At 31.0% G+C, this 17,061-nt stretch overlaps 1 protein-coding gene across 1 annotated transcript in view; it reads left to right on the forward strand.

The window, feature by feature from the left end:
• Nucleotides 1–348: 348 nt before the first annotated feature.
• Nucleotides 349–17,061, forward strand: part of Eip93f (Ecdysone-induced protein 93F) — a 165,826-nt gene continuing 149,113 nt past the window's right edge. Inside the window, exon 1 of the mRNA XM_070314414.1 lies at nt 349–674. The gene's annotated coding sequence lies outside the window, so the exon portion shown is untranslated. The remainder of the gene's footprint in view (nt 675–17,061) is intronic.

Raw genomic sequence — 17,061 nt, forward strand, 5'->3', positions numbered from 1 at the left:
GAAATACTTTTACTATTTTTGTTCAAAAAAATATATTTTATGTTTTAATAAACGTTAAACGTTTTTATTTTAACGTGTTAAATGTTTTAACAAATGATAATTGTATGCGTAAAATTTCAAATATTTAATTTTATGTTCGAAGATAAAATGTCTTATATTAAATAATAGTGGTTTAATTTTTATTTTATTCATCGAGATTCTGTTTTCAAAATTGTTCAGGAAACAATATTAAGTAAGTAATTTCTGATAAAATTTTGTATTTAATCTAATTTTATGATTATTGTTTTTTTCCAATTTTGTACGATTAGATTTTCTTTCCCAAGACGAAGTGTCCAGTAATTTAGATTTCTGGATTTGACAACCCTAATCGTAAGCCGAACGAAAACTCGATTCGATATAAAAGAAGCCTCGCGGACGTTTTCGCGATAGTCTCCCCCCAAATTCATCGCGAGGATATATCTTTTACGAAAGACCGTGTTTGCGCGACCGCCAGCAATATTATATTATTAACGCGAGTTCGCCGGAAGAAGGCGCGTGTGCGAGATTTTACGTCCTTGAAATCACACGAAGATCGATCGGCATAAAAAGGTTCACCCTTGGACTGGGGCTGAAATGTGAAGAAGCGGACAGAACACACACACAGATAAGAGATAGAAGCGAAGCTGCGACCACATGTACGTATCACGAACATACGCGGCAATTTTTCTGCAAATTTCTCTTAAATCGAATCACTAAAAATGTCTCCGATTAAAGCATTGATGCGAAATTTTATTCGAGCACTAGTGAGTATTTCAATGATCTTTAATGAAAATATCCACACTTTGCTCCTTCGATGTATATCTCGTTGATTGAGGCAAGATCTCATTGAAAAATTGATAATAATTGCAAGTAAATATTTGCAAGATGTAACTTTTAAAACTTTCTTTATAATTATTTTTTCAGACAAGCTCTACATTCATATCTGAAATGAAATATGTATAATTAATATTTAAAAATTCAGAATTATACATTACATTTATATATTGTATTACATTTTTTTTCTTGCTCTTAACATGTGATAAGCTCACAAAAAAAAAAAAATAAACAAGATTCTTGATTAAAAACTCAAGATTACTTTAGCAAAATATATTGCCATCGATTTATCTCATATGTAATCATATGGCATACAGGGTATTCCAGGTCAGGTCAATGAAACTTTAGGGTTTTATAGGAAATTGAATTTGGAACAAAAAAGTTCCTATAAACATATGCCCGGAAACACTTCGTTCAAAAGTGATAGCTAATAAACTTGGAAGAATCACGATTTTTAAAAATAGCTTGAAATTCATTTGAAAAAAGTAACGAGATAAATCTGATGGGTAATTAAATAGCAAATTAAATTACATTAATTTCATTTAATTCTGATAAGGCGTTCAAAAGAGAGCAAGCTCGAAACAACGAAAAAAAGGTAGAAACTTGAAGAAACCATCTTTCGATGGTATTTGTATAAACATTGCAAATGCAAACGTTGAAATGTTCTTATTTTGATCGTAACCAATTACTTACAGAGAGTTTATTAGCTATAACTTTTTTCAATTTTTAACTATAATTTTTTTCCAAGCGTTTCGAGATCTACGTTTATAGGAATATTTTCGTTCCAAATTTAATTCCCTATCAGACTTCGGAGTTTCATTGACCTGATCTGGAATACCCTATATGTAAAATGTATTTTGAAATATCATTGATAAAAAAAGTGTCACTAATCGATTTCTTCGGTGAAACTTTATCGATTTGCGGTACGATAACCGGGATTATCGGGCTATTCGTTGCTTTTCGGTGAAATACACCGATTCAATTTATAGGCGAGATATTAGCAGCGTGCGTTTAGATTTTCTTAGCAGCGGGATACGCAATTTTGGCATGAAGCATTGCGAGCGATTATCCCGACTCAACCGTATTTCGTAATGTCTTCGTACACGGACAAGGTGAGAATTTTTCGCCCGGGGAGATTGAAATTCTTTCGTGCAGGTTTAAAGCAAGTTGATTCCGAGTAGCTGGCCGAGTTTGCGCAAAGTGAATTGGCAATTTGGCAAATGCGAGTTCTTCTCGATTCATCGATAAATACGTTAACGCTTCGCGTCTAACTTGAACTTTGCGCTGTGCGCGTCTGGTTTTCCTGACGCGATTTACAACGATAATAGACGAAACGACCTCTTTTTTTATTTCGTATAATTTTTTTAATTCTAATGCAATGAAGGAAAGAAGATATAAGAAATATGATTAGACAGATATGTAGGAAACACATAATGGAATGCAAATTAAAGTCTTATCGGATGGTATCGAGTGCAAAAAGATATGTAGCTAAATCGACGTCCATTTTTACTTTATGATCCTCGTTAATATGAACAAACATGTTTTTCTATCGATGGCTGGATATATTTATGCAAAAAGAAACCTAACCATCAATCTGTCGCAACTTTACAATGCTAAATATAGATAAGGTACGATATCTAAAAACTATAGCTTGGGAGGATACAAATTTTATGATTTACACACAAACGTTGAATGTTTATCGGAAATGATAAAAAGAAAATTATATAAAATTCATGGCAAAAAGATCGTAAATAAAAATTGTAAAAAAGTCATACTTCGAGAATCTAAGAGAATCTCTTTAAAAGTTTTTTTTTTTTATTTTGAGCACTTGTTTAAAAGCCCTCGCGTAGAAACATAATCATTATTCTTCAATAATGCAATCTCAAAAGATGAGAAATTGATAATAGAAATTATGATGTCACGAAATGCTACGGATATGTTGCTCTTCGGGCAAACTCTTGAATTAAACGGTAAAGGAGAAGGCGAGGTGAACTCTTTAAAGGGGATCAAACCGTTCGCGCTGCTCTCTCGCGGATAGCGGTCTCTCGGCTCTTGCGGAGTCTGCGCCCTTGTTGATGTTGTTGAAAGTGTCGTTGTCGTGGCGCGAGTCGCTTCGACTCGACATTCGGCTCAATGAAACTTGGTCGCGTCGCCGCCACCGCTGCCGTATACGCTGATAAAGCCAAACGATAACGAGATGTGCCGTGGAGCGCGTTGCATCACCTCCTCTCGTCGCGTAGGTACCAAGTGCAATGCTACAAACTATCACTTTTCTCGCGCAATAAGACTACTCGCGCGCCTGCGTATATATATGTGCCGTAACGCTTGTGAAATCTATTGTGGAGCGCGATGTATATGAAATCGAGTCATTAAAACGCCTACGTACGGTAAAGGGGAGTTGTTGCAGGGTCGCGATTGCTGCGATTTACTATCGGGCTATACGATGCTGGAGATTATGCGCGGAGGATTATCCGATGTCGATTGCTAATAAAGGCGCAATTTTTTACTTCCCTCTGCGTAATCGGAATTCTTATGAACTCGAATAAGTGAGTTTTGAGGCAAGATTTTTACCCGATTTGCACATGAAGTTTCAGAGTGCCTACTGCCTAGAAAAATATTATGAAAAACCTGGAATTCTCAGGGATTTCTTTTGTATCTGGAAACATCAGGGAATTCTCATGGAATTCTATTGGAATTCAGGGAATTTCTTTAAAAACAGGGTGTCCACTATCTGGAAAAACATGGAAAACCTGGAATTCTCAAGAATTTCTTTTGTACCTAGAAACATCAAGGAATTCTCGTGGAATTTTATTGGGATTCGGGGAATTTAAAAAAAAAAAAAAATCTTCTATTTGATAATTTTGTTCTTATATTGTGATAGTCAGCAAGCCAAGTAAATAATGTGTTTAAAATATATTATAAATATTGTAAATTTATGTATTTGTTTATATATTCAATATCTTAACAATATATTTTTTATTGTAATGTTTAGTGATAAAAATATGAAAATTTTATATTATATTATTTAAGTGAAAAATGCTTATCTTACAAGAGTTGTTCAGTTTTTTTCAATAAATTTACAAATGTAGCACTCGAAACTTAAGAGGCTTTTCGTTTTTTCTTTGTTCTTCTTACCGCCTAGAAAAATATAGAAAACCTGGAATTCTCAGGGATTTCTATTGTACCTGGAAAAATCAGGGAATTCTCATAAAATTTTATTGGAATGCAGGGAATTTGCTTAAAAAAATTTTCTATTTGACAATTTTGCTCTTATATTGTAAACAGTCGGCGAGACAAATAAATTGTTTAAGATATATTGAAAATATATATTTATGTGTTTGTTTATATATTTAATGTCTTAACAAAATATTGAATATACAGCACGTACTCTTTGTTGTAATTTTTAGTGAAAAAAAAAAAATGAAAATTTTATGTGCAAGTGAAAAATGCTTATTTTAAGAAATTTACTCAGTTTTTTTTTTAAAGCATATTTACAAATGTAGCACTCGAAACTTAAAAGGCCTTCTGTTTTTTTCTTTCTATGAATGAAAATCATTAGAAAATGCGTGCAATAAAAAAAAACTTATATTAGAAAGTTGCACTAAAAAATCTTTGAAATATTTTCTTTACTTTGAATTTTGAACAAAAATACTTGAAAGATGAGGGAATTTTTTTACAAGATTTCAGTAGACACCCTGAGTTTATTCGACAATACCTTTAGTAATCTAAAATAGTTATATAAACATACATTTATGGAATGCTTATAAAGGTCACTTATGAAGCAGAGAGCGAAATTAAAAGATGCGAAGGAGTCAATGTATTGTAAAGTAAGTAAGCGACGATTAATCTGCCCAGAAACATCGAAAGCAAAGTTATCTTACAATTAATTCGAGATGTTCAATTCCCGTTTAAAAAGCCGACGCGCGTAAACAATGGAGATCAACGGCCGTCGTGGTATCGTCCGTCTGTTTCTTAATGAAGTGCCTGGGCTCTTTCATCATCCCTGCTGCGGTTGCAGATAATGTACGACGAACAAAACGCAAATATACAATTTGACTCGGTTGAGACGATCGAGATGAACGTTCTTCAGGGTTGGGAAGTAACGCGTTACTTGTGACGTCGTTACAGGTTTTTTTTTCCGGTAACGATCGTTACTTTTTTCTGTTTGTAACGGTAACAGTAACGTCGTTACATTTTTACAGTAACGGTAATGAATTAGCCGTTATTTTTATCGTTATATTTTGGTTCTTTATTATTTTATATCTATTCAATAGATGTAATAGATTTTTGAAAAATATTTTGTAGTCTTCATAGGCTGCATTCTGATAGTCACTGCCAGTACTGAAAATCTATAGTAACGTAAATTATAGATTTTATAACACTGATGGTGAATATTGGAATACACTCTTAACAATATCAATATTTCTCTTATCAATATTTAAAAATAATATTTGATAAAAATTTTCGACAAAATTGAAATTTGTAAATTACAATTTAAATTCCTATAAAGATAAGTGTATTAAAAAGTAAAGATATTAACATAAAAAATTAGAATCATTAAAAAAGTTTAATGTAAAAAACGCTTGCTATACAGAGACTAATTTAGAGTTTTTAATTCTAACATAGATTATTACATTTAATATTGATTATTAAATAATTTTATAATCTAATAGCTTATTTTAGCATTACAAAAAACAAAGACATAACGAAAAAGTAACGAATCGTAACTTTGCAAGTAACGGTAACGATAACGCGTTACTCAAAATTAGTAACGAGTAACGATAACGAGTTACTTTTTACAAAAAATAATGGTAACGGTAAGGCATTACTTTTATAGAGTAACAATCCCAATCCTGCGTAAATTATAGATTTTACAATATAGTGAATATTGGAATACACTCTTAACAATATCAATATTTCTCTTATCAATATCAAATATTAATTATCAAATATTAATTATCAAATATTTAAAAACAATGTTTGATAAAAATTTTCGACGAAATTGAAATTTGTAAATTACAATTTAAATTCCTATAAAGATAAGTGTATTAAAAAGTAAAGATATTAACATAAAAAATTAGAATCATTAAAAAAGTTTAATGTAAAAAACGTTTGCTATACAGAGACTAATTTAGAGTTTTTAATTCTAACATAGATTATTACATTTAATATTGATTATTAGATAATTTTATAATCTAATAGCTTATTTTAGCATTAGAAAAAACAAAGACATAACGAAAAAGTAACGAATCGTAACTTTGCAAGTAACGGTAACGATAACGCGTTACTCAAAATTAGTAACGAGTAACGATAACGAATTACTTTTTCCAAAAAATAATGGTAACGGTAAGGCATTACTTTTATAGAGTAACATTCGCAACCCTGCGTAAATTATAGATTTTACAATATTGATGGTGAATATTGGAATACACTCTTAACAATATCAATATTTCTCTTATCAATATTTAAAAACAATGTTTGATAAAAATTTTCGACGAAATTGAAATTTGTAAATTACAATTTAAATTCCTATAAAGATAAGTGTATTAAAAAGTAAAGATATTAACATAAAAAATTAGAATCATTAAAAAAGTTTAACGTAAAAAACGCTTGCTATACAGAGACTAATTTAGAGTTTTTAATTCTAACATAGATTATTACATTTAATATTGATTATTAGATAATTTTATAATCTAATAGCTTATTTTAGCATTAGAAAAAACAAAGACATAACGAAAAAGTAACGAATCGTAACTTTGCAAGTAACGGTAACGATAACGCGTTACTCAAAATTAGTAACGAGTAACGGTAACGAGTTACTTTTTACAAACAATAATGGTAACGGTAACGCGTTACTTTTATAAAGTAACATTCTCAATTCTGGTTCTTATATAGAAATTTGTAGAGGTTTCGTTGAGAGAAAGAAAGAGAAAGACGAAACAACCGGTTCCTGACAAAATTATCACATGTATTCTTTATAGACACAAAACGATTATATATACCTGACTTTGCAAAATTCAATAAATTTCTTTCAACATCATTATTGCGATACAAATAAAGTATGCGAAATATTTTATGCGGGACTTGAATATTTTTTCCTTTATTTCATTCTCTTAAATGGAATCAATGTATTAACATCAAAAAGCAGTGAATAGTTGATGGTTTCACAATCAGCTATAAGTATATAGCACTGCAAAAATTAATAAAATCTCATTGAAAAAATTATTTAGCGTGACTGTTTCAATCGATGTTATTTTAAAATACGTATTTAATATTAAACGAGATAAATTTATGGCAATATGTTTTGTTAAAGAAATATGAGTTTTTGATCAAGTTTTTTTTTTTTTTTTTATCAGATCGTAAGAATAAACAAGTGTAATAATATATACATAATTCTGAATTTTTGAATACTAGTTATATGGTACGTGTTTCATTCCAGATATGTATGTATGTGGCTTCTCTCAAATAATAACAATCTAAATAAGTAGAATTAACTTCAAAAGCTACCATATATATACATGTTGTAAATACGTACGATTATTATTGATTTTTCAATCAAATTTTATTGCCATAATCAATATGACATTAAGACGGAGCAAAAATGAAGGAAAAATGTATTTTTACGGAGAATGAATGAAATATTTATTGATTTTCGGTAAAGTCAGTGACATTTTTCATTGATTCAGTTTAAGAGAGCAGTTTCCATCTATAAAGAGTTAAGAATATTTTGAGATAATTATCTTATTTTTAATATCTTTCATGACTACACTGTAGAATGGAATCGGATAAATTCGCCCGAGTTTGCACATCGATATCAGCCGCTCTCCTCGCGATTATCATCGCGCCTTAGCCAGGTTATTGACTGACAGAGTCGCGAGTGAGTCAGAGAACGATCGTGTCCGGTTTCAGATTGTTTAAAGCGTCGCGATCGGTGCCCGATGGAGTGCGGATCGATATATATATATATATATATATATATATATATATATATATATATATATATAGAGAGAGAGAGAGAGAGAGAGAGAGAGAGAGAGAGAGATCAATGTTTAAAAAAGTAGCAAGCGCGCGCATAATCGATTCGTTGCAATATAATTTCGCTAATTGCGAATTTGCTGTATCGATGCCCCGGCGTATAACGCACGCTTTGACACTCCATTCGTGCGGCGCGATACGAAAGACAAATTCGAGCCGCGGCTCGGCCGCACGTGGTCGAATTTAAACTCCCGCGAATTTGTTGAGAACGAGCCTTTAACTTGCGTGCATTCGCGTGTATCGCGATAGTCCGCGATTGGGAATTCGGGAACTCGATCATGCTCGATTTTCCATTTTATCATACGGGATGAATGCCAGAATAACGACTCAATACGTGCATTATCTCGAATTTGTCACGATAGCCTTGCTCAATTGACGATTAATTAAATAGAACCTTAGAAAAAGAGAAAGATTTCGACAAAACTCGAGATATAATTTCAAGAAAATTGGTACATTTAAATTATATTACTGAATACATATCAGTTTTCTTTTAAAAGAGTACAATAGTATGCAAAACACTCACACACACACACACACACACACACACACACACACACACACACACACTTGTATATACAGGGTGTCCCATTTTAAAAGTTCCACTCTCATAACTTTTCAGGATCAACGTTTGAAAGAAAACGACTCCGATGAAAGTTGTAGGGAACAAAGGGGGCTATTTAATAGTGACCTTGGATTTGACATTAAAGGTCATTTTCAAGGTCATTTGAAGGTTAACTTCCGTTTTTTAAATGGAACCCCCTATTTTTCATTACACATTCTTGTAGCTTATCTCGAGAGCTTTCCAAAATACTATTATAATAAAGTATTTTTTCATTAAGTACTTTTTGAGTTATTTTATATTTTAATCTGACATATTGTATTTTGATGTAAAAAATAAAATATTTCGTAAAATATTCAGTTTACGATAACCTTACCGTAATACTTTTATATACAGAATAATGAGAGAAATCAATTAGTCCCCCCCCCCCAAAAAAATAATAATAATAATTGTTTAAAAAAATACATTGTAAATAATTTTCTTAAAAACAATTATTTTTTATTGATTTGTCTCGTTATTCTGTATATAGAAGTATTACGGTAAGATTATCGAAAACTAAATATTTTATTTTTTATATCAAAATATATCAGATTAAAATATAAGATAACTCAAAAAGTACTTAATGAAAAAATACTTTATTATAGTGTTTCGGAAAGCCCTCGAGGTAAGCTACAAGAATATGTAATGAAAAATAGGGGGTTCCGTTTAAAACATTCAAAGTGATTTTCATATGACCTTGACGGTGCTATTCAAGGTCATACTAATATTATTATATAATGCGCCACTTAGAGCTGTACAACTTTTGCACGAAACATTTTTCACGAAAATGCGTCGTTTCTTCAAAAAACTGCTGATACGGGCGCTCTGTTACACCCTGTATATATATTAGAGAATATATTTAATATTTATAAATAAGTTATATTGCCCATGGAAATAAATGTCATTAGCAGGAATAAAGTAATCATCAAAAACATATCATCATTAGCATTATTAGTAATAATAAAACACTAGGATATAAACTCGGAAATTTTTGATTAAAAAAGTGAATGATTTTGGAATAATGGTATTTTAAGATGCGATTCTTATTGTATTCGATTTATTCTTCTTGCGTAGACGTAATGTGTACGCTTGCGATTCTTGCGAACTTGATCGAGACCAACGGACTTTTCGCTTATATACACGGTTCGCATCGCGTGCGTACGCGTGCTGGTACGCATTGGGATAGGTCGTGGTGGCCGGCAGGACAGCGGACGCTTTGTTTCAAGAGTGCCCCGAGCACGTAATCGTCGTGCCAAACCACTTTTCTTTTTCTATGTCGCGCATTCCGTACAGATTCGCTTACAATACGCGATAAGCACGAGACTCGCTATCAGTACAATTTCTCTGGAAACAAAATACATAATTTCCCCTTCACTTTTGTCACAGATTAAGACCTTTTTTTTATAATTGTACTCAAAATTGTACTTTAAGGATGTATGTGTGATATGTCAAAACATCGCGACAAAAGCATGAAAATTTCCTAGACTATTCTACTATTTCTTCTGAGTATCTGTGCAAAACCTGAACACAATTCTCTAACGGTTTGGAAATTATTTAAGATTAAAGTTAGTATCATTCTTATGGAAAATCGCATATTGTAGCATTTATTGACGAATTTGACAAAGAAAAAAACATTGCCAACGAAATAAAAATTGTCACATATATTAAGAAAATTCTAATAAATATTTGTACAAAACTTGATTTAGTTCTCCACTTACTCGTTTAAAAGTTATTTATTAAAAATTGTAGAAAAATTATCTCCCTTTCTCTCTCTCTCTCTCTCTCTCTCTCTCTTTTTCTGCAAATTAAGATAAACGTCCCAATAGCCGGACATGTAACGATGCTAGTACGATTTTTTAATGATTTAATTATGTAACCAATTGAAAGGTGAAATATAAAAGTTTATTATTGACGCACATAAAAGACATGAAAATTATTAAAATTATTTTAATAGTAATAAAAATTTTAAAGCATGCAAATGAACTGATATCCGGACACATCGAAAATGCTCGTTCCAATTACTAAACTTTTTCGTCCCAGTATCCGGACACGTTTATCATATAAATTGTAAATAAAATGAAATGATATTTCTAACGATTTTGTATATATAGTAAATATAATTTATTTATGAACTTTATTATAAATTATACAATATATTCAGAAATATAACTTTTTTATAAATATAAAAATATAATCTTTTTTTTTTAATGATTTTATAACCGATAGTATTGAGATTTATTTTCTATCTCTGACTTTCTTTAAATTATTTTTTCAATTTTTTTTTTCTTCATCGTACTTTTAGACATTCTTTTTGGTCATAATAAAGTCCTTTTACATGATGAAGAAACCGTTTCTCTCAAATAAATATTCTCGAGATCATGATCTGTATATCAGAAGGAATGAATCACAAGAAAATCAAGAGAAAATTTAAAAAAGCATTTGTTATTTATTTATTTTATTTTATTTACTTTAATTATATTCGAGTCATTTATTTGATTTTGTGTATCATGATTTTGAATATTTAAAAATAAAAAATGTAATTATAAAAAGATATATATATATATGTATATTGTATATATACAAAAATATAGAAAAATATTTAAAAACAAATATAAAAGAAAATTTTTAAAAAATATAAAAAAATATTTACTTATTTAGTGTCAATGCAGGTACATCGCGAAAGTGTTATATAGGGCATTCTCGTTTTGATTAAAACGATATCTTTTGAAATTATTGAAATATATATTTATAGATATTAAACTAATGTTGACAATACTATTAAATAACATTATTTGTAAAAATATTGTACTTACGGAATTCATCTTAAAGGTAATTAAATAGTCCGATTTAGTTATTGGTACTTTCTAATCATGTATCATCGAAGCGAGTTGTACTGGTAACTAAACACACGATCATTTACTGGGCAATCACGTAAATTATTGCAAAAAAATATTGTCCGTATCAATTAAAAACATTTTTATAATTATTCTACATCTTCTTCGACTTGAATAATGTTCATAAAACTTTGTTTATAAGATAAAAAGATGGAATAAAATAAAAATCATTTTAATAAAAGTAAGACGAATTTTCTTAAGAAAATTTTAAGAGCGTTCTCAAAATATGTCCTTCGTCTAATTTAACGTAACAAGCTTACCTATTTATTGGATGTTAATCTTTATAATATTTAAAAATGTCTTACTATATAAATATCCTTAAATTAAAGATTTTGCAATAAAATTTTGATATTATAATAAATAATTCATTTGAGATTAATAATGATAAGTTTTCATGTAAATGTCCGGATATATAGGGACATGTCCGGCAATCGGTACTTTTACCTTTTTTTTTTTTCTCGCAGTTGATTTCAAGAGGTATTCATAATCAAAAGTTTTTGTCATAAATTGAAAAAAATATTAATTACAACCATTTTCTTGAACGAAGACGTTAAAAACCATATTTATTAAACCGTATTATTTTGCGATACTTCAATTCTTTTTATAATCTGGATTTATTTATTTGAGTTTTCAAACAGTATAAATGTAAGAAATATGTTTTTCTTTTAATTTTGACAGTTTTTTTTGCTATTATTGTACAACCAAAATATCCTTAAAGCAACGTATTCAAAAATCTGTAGATGATATTATTTTTTAATATATTTATTTTGTGTATTATCGCTGTGTAAAAACATAATATAAGTTTATTTCAAGCTGTAGAGAAAATTGAATTTTTCGTTTTTAATGACTATCTCTTTGCATTGCATTCGTATCGTTCGTACATTTCGTGACGCCAATTCGTAATTGAATAAAATCCGGAATGTCGAATAATAAGCGTGTGTGTAAGACGGCGCTTAAAGATGGTGCTTAAAAGGGGAAGATATTAAACCAATTAGAAGACGCGGCTTTTAGACGTAATGTTTGCTCAGACATGGTAAAGAAACCGCGAGTGTGTAATGTCGTTAGAAACGTACGAATAGATGTAATATTGGGTGTCTTGAGTATTAATTGCCAAAGGAATGTACTATTTACGCTTGCTCCGTTTTAAAAAAAGAACTCGCTTCTATCAACGCTCTTCATTTAATCTGACATTAAATACGCATCAACATGGGACGCACTATGAATAATATTTTATTTCAAAACGTAAACTTGTGTTAGCACATGTATAGAAAATATTTTCCCGCGCAAATATTTTCTTCTCAAGCGCAGATATTAAAACTTTTATCCGTAGCTAAAGAAAACTGCGTGGGAAGCTTGAAGAGAGCTGCGTATATTATATAAAATAAAAAATTAAAAAGACGACGAGAAATTAATCGTAAACAGAAAATATCTCATATCATTGTAGGAGCTTTCACAGACGCTAAAAATATTTAAACGTATCGCGAAATGATCGCGTTTCATGAATCAGATTTTAGCGATGCACACGTAGCCATTGAAACTCGCCGGGATGGCGACGAGAAAGAAAGGGAATGCGTGGGAGCGAGGGAGAAGCAGATACAGCGGACGGGAAATGGAGAAAGAGAGAAAGAGGGAGGCGACGAGAACGAGGCGCGGTCGTATTTTCGGGTGACCGTGGCCCTGCCCTCGGTTTCGAGGCACCGTTTGTGTGCCAGTCGGTGCATTCTACTAACACATTGCCCCCGGATTGTATATGTATGTATGTATGTGTGTGTGTGTGTGTACGATGCATTTATATTTGGCCGGAGGGTGGAGAGAGCGGGTTCGGCGCGCTGGCTGGTATACGCGCGTGCATCCGCCCGTACATGTGTTTCTCTGCACGTGTGTGTGCACGTGCAGAGAGAGGGTCAGTGGTTCCGGCGGTTTTATTATTCGGCATCGTCCGCCGAGTTAACCCAGGTCAGTGTGTGTGCTAAAAAAGCCGTGCGCGTTCGGCGAGCTTGCCCACACGGAGCGTTCGAAGAGCGGGAAGAGGCCCGGGAGAGAGAGAGAGAGAGAGAGAGGGAGGTGGGAGGAAACGAGGAGGGACGACGGGGGAGAAGGTAGCGACGCAAATGTGCACGCACGAGGGCACGCACGTACACGCGCATCGGAAATGCATTCGCGATGCGGACGAGCGTAGTCCGTTGCCAAACTAAGGCTGCGCCTTCGCTCGAATGTGACGGACGAGTTTGTCTCGCACGCATGAATTTTGGGAATTTTTCTTCGGGTTCTCTTCTCGCTTTTCGAAATGACAAATTAGTATACCGTGTACGAAATAATAATTAATTTTCACTTATTTACGACGAATTAGTTTTATAGATATAATGATATAATAGTTAGAGATAACATATTTGTGAAAATTATTTTTATTTATTTTAGAGATCAGAAGAGTAGTGAAAAAAGAGAAATTTTGAAAAGCAAAAAATTCGGTAGAAAAAAACTTTTTTACTCCCCGAAAAATTAGGTTTTTTTTTTACCCCATTAATTACTCAGAATGTTCATTTTCAAAGATTTATAGCAAAAATGTAATTTTTTTCTATGCTTATTTATTATCCTTTGATGAAAGGCTTTCAAAAATGAGCATCAAATTTACTAAAATTAGGTATCAGATTTCATGTCCTGTGTTATTCTCACTTCTGATCCACAAAATAACAACAATTTAATTATGCTTGAGAGAGTTTTTTTTCTAACTTTTATAAAACTTTAAAAGTAAAAACATCAAAAAATGCTATTAATTTATATAAATCAAAATTAACCTGTTTTAAAATAATCGAGCTCGACTGATTAAACAAATGCGAAGTAGTAATCAATTCGGTCACGTCCATTGAAATTGATTTTTACTGACTCAGTAAACAAAATTAATTTAATTCCCATGTCATCTTTTGTTCGAAAAAAAATGGTACAATCTTTCAAAATTATAAAAAAAAAAAAGTTTTTTTTACCCCACAATACCGGTTTTTTTACTTATTGTTAGTTTCTTACGTCATTTTTAAAAAACTCGGTTTTTTTCATCTCTAATTTATTTTATTACACATATACAGGTTCTTCCAAGTCAGATCAGTGAAACTTTAGTGTCTTATAGGAAATTGAATTTGGAATAAAAAAGTTCCGATAAATATAGGTCTGGAAACACTTTGTTAGGTTAGGTTAGGTTACTTTGTTAAAAAGTTATAGCTAATAAACTTTGAAAAATCACGTTTTCCTGATGATTTTTAAAAATAACTTCAAAATCCTTCATTCGTTTGGAAAAAGTAATGAAATAGATCTGATGGGTATTTAAATAATAAACTAAATTACATCAATTTCAATTTAATTCTGTGATAAGGCGTTCAATAGAAAATAAGCTCGAGACAACGAATAAAGCAGAAACTTAAAGAAACCACCTTTTAATAGTCTTTGTGTAAACATTACGTAATGCAAACATTGCAAATAGAAACATAAAAATAGTTTTATTAAATTTTCATCATAACTAATTAATTACAGAGAGTTTATTAGCTATAACTTTTTAACGAAACGTTTCCGGACCTACGTTTATATATAGGAACATTTTTTTAAATTCAATTTCTTATAAAATTCTGAAGTTTCATCGACCTGACCTAGAACATTCTGTACAAATATTTTTAACATGTGAAATAATTGTACATACCATACATATAAAATGTAACGTTTTTCTCCAACAAATTAATAGACCAGCTTCAGCGTAACGTGGATATAATTTCATTAAAATTTTGCATCGATGAAGAAGATGCAAACGGCTAGGATGTCTCGTATTCACTTGCACGCGACGTTGAAATAGAAGTGAACCTTAAATGTATATCGTGATATCGCCGGAATTATCGGGTGATGAATAACTTGCAAGATATAATGCCTTAATCCCAGATCTCTGGCGAATCCATTTGGTTAATTAGGCGTGTGCAAGAGTCACACACAGAATCCTTTATCCGTCATATTTCATTTCTCATTATGATCAGGGTTGGGGGGCAAGTAACGCGTTACTTGTAACGCCGTTACCGTTATAGCTACTTTTTTTTTTTTTGGTAACGAATTGGTAACGGCGTTACTTTTCGTTGTCTGTAACGGTAACGATAACGCCGTTACATTTTTTCGAGTAACGATTTTAACAGTTACTTTTATCGTTACTTTGACTAGTGGCTCGGGAACGCGTCAACGCGTTACGCATGATCAGAATGCCGTAGCCAATCAATCATCTCCTTATATTAAAGCCGCAAAGATGTCATCTAAACGATGATATCGTGGAGCATCAACTTGTCTTAAAAATAAATCAAATATTTTGGTAAAATTTATTTGATAAAGAAAAGATTGTGATTTACCTTAAGAGATTAAGAATTTATATTATTAATTAACAATTTATATTATTATATAGTTTATGGTTTATATATATTATAAATTAATAAAAAGGTATAAAAATGTAAACTTGGTATTTCTATTGTATATTAATATTAAGAATTCATGTATTATATTACCCATACCAGCACCGAAAGATTGCAGAAACGTTGCATAGACCTCGCATCGAAACATTGTAATATTGTATGGAAATTGCGAAATGTTGCTGCAATGTTACTGCAATTCTGCGGCAACGTTGAAATGTCCGCCCTTAGAAATATTACAATGTAATATTACAGTAATGTTACGGTGCAATGTACCATTTGTAATATTGAAATGCGTTGCTACAAATATGCAGAACGCTTTAAATTTGATAGATAAACTTTGAAAATATATAAAGACACCCAAGAGAAATAAGAAAAAAAGATTGTGAATTTACGCAATTACGAGTTTTTTCTCTCTTCGATGTCTTTATATATTGTCGAAGTTTATTTATTAAAATCTGAAATATCGTGCATATTAAAAAATTATTATCAAATTTTTGGTTTTATATAGGAATGGAAACTATTTAACAATTTCTTGTTATTTAGTTAACATCGCTATTTTATAAATAATTTACAAATTTAAGAAAATAGTAATGATTAAATAATTTCATTCATAAAAATTAAAATTTTACTTATATAGATATTAGACTCTATTTTACATCTTAAGTAGACAATTAACGAATAATTTTAACTTTTTTGGATATTTATGTATCCGAATACTGAACAATCAGTTCAATATCTGAATTCCCTGTGTTGGGATTGTATCGGATAAATTAAACTGATAAAAATAGTTATATCTTTAATCTTATTAGACGCTCTTTGCAAGCTTTCTGTAATCATCGTGACTGAAACTTAAATGGGGGTAGATAACGCAACGCGCGCCGCATAGCGGTAAACAAACGAACTAGCGATTACCGAAAACTGTTTTTTGTAATGTTTTTGAAATGTTGCTGTAACATTCTCATAAAATATTATAATTATATGTTCCAATAATGTCTCAACAATATTTCATTGCAATTTGCAAGATTGTAATATTACTGCAATGTAATTGCAATGTTCTGTGCTGTATTAGTATTAATTATAATATACTAATTTAATATTAATATATTATATAGTATCGAATTAATATATTATAAACAAAGTAACGATTCGTTAGTTTTTGAGTAACGGTAACGGTAACGAGTTACTTTTCAAAGGAAGTAACGGTAACGGTAACGAATTACTTTTATAAAGTGATGTTCCCAACTCTGATTAT

The sequence above is a fragment of the Polyergus mexicanus genome, unplaced genomic scaffold, assembly GCF_030449975.1.
Source record: "Polyergus mexicanus isolate NDT 795.1 unplaced genomic scaffold, iyPolMexi1.0 SCAF_27, whole genome shotgun sequence".
Lineage (NCBI taxonomy): Eukaryota > Metazoa > Arthropoda > Insecta > Hymenoptera > Formicidae > Polyergus > Polyergus mexicanus.